We start from the raw sequence: 963 nt of genomic DNA on the forward strand, positions 1-963 counted from the left end.
GGGTACGGCTGCGAAAGAAACCTCTGGAGCCCCAAACACGGATTATGGGGCACTCCCTCTAGGGCAGAGAGGCCCTGCAGAGGGACCTCGGTAAATCAGAGGGCTGGGCAATCACCAACCGTATGAAATTTAACAGGAGTGACGGATTCTGTACCTAGGACAGGGCAATCCTGGCTGTGTGTATGGACTGAGGAATGAAAGGCTGGAGAGCAGTTGTGGGAAGGGACCTGAGGGTCCTGGAAAGTTGGACGTGAGTCACCATTGCCCTGGCAGGGCCAACCGTGTCCTGGGGGACATCAGGCACAGCATCGCCAGCCAGGCAAGGCAGGGAATTGTCCCACTCTGCTCTGCACTGGGGTAGCCTCACCTTGAATATTGTGTGCCATTTTGGGCACTACAGTATAAAAAAGACATTAAGCTATTAGTGAGCATCCAAAGGAGGGACACGAGAATGGTGAAGGGTCCGAAGGGGAAGTTTATGAGGAGCAGCTGAGGGCTGAGGGCACTTTGTTCACCTTGGAGAAGACTGAGGGGAGGACTCATCCTCACGAGGGGCAGTGGAGGGGCAGGCACCGATCTCCTCTCTGGTGACCAGGGACAGAACTCGAGGAAACGGCACAAAGCTGAGTCAGGGGAGGTTTGGGCTGGATATCACGAAAAGGTCCTTCCCCCAGAAGGTGGCTGGGCACAGGAACAGGCTCCCCAGGGCAGTGGTCATGGGCCCACACCTGACATAGTTCAAGAATTGTTTGGACAACGCTCTCAGGCACAGGGTGGGATTGTTGGGGTGACCCGTGCACCGCCAGGAGCTGGACTCGATGATGCTTGTGGGTCCCTTCCAACTCAGAATATTCCATGGATCTGAGAAGGCGCTGAGTCCCTCCAGCCGCGGGCCCTACTCCCCCTCAGCGCGGGGCCTTCTCCATGGCAACGCCGCGGTGGCGTCATCTGCGCGGGCCGTGA

This window comes from Corvus hawaiiensis, chromosome 18, assembly GCF_020740725.1.
Source record: "Corvus hawaiiensis isolate bCorHaw1 chromosome 18, bCorHaw1.pri.cur, whole genome shotgun sequence".
Taxonomy (NCBI): Eukaryota; Metazoa; Chordata; class Aves; order Passeriformes; family Corvidae; genus Corvus; species Corvus hawaiiensis.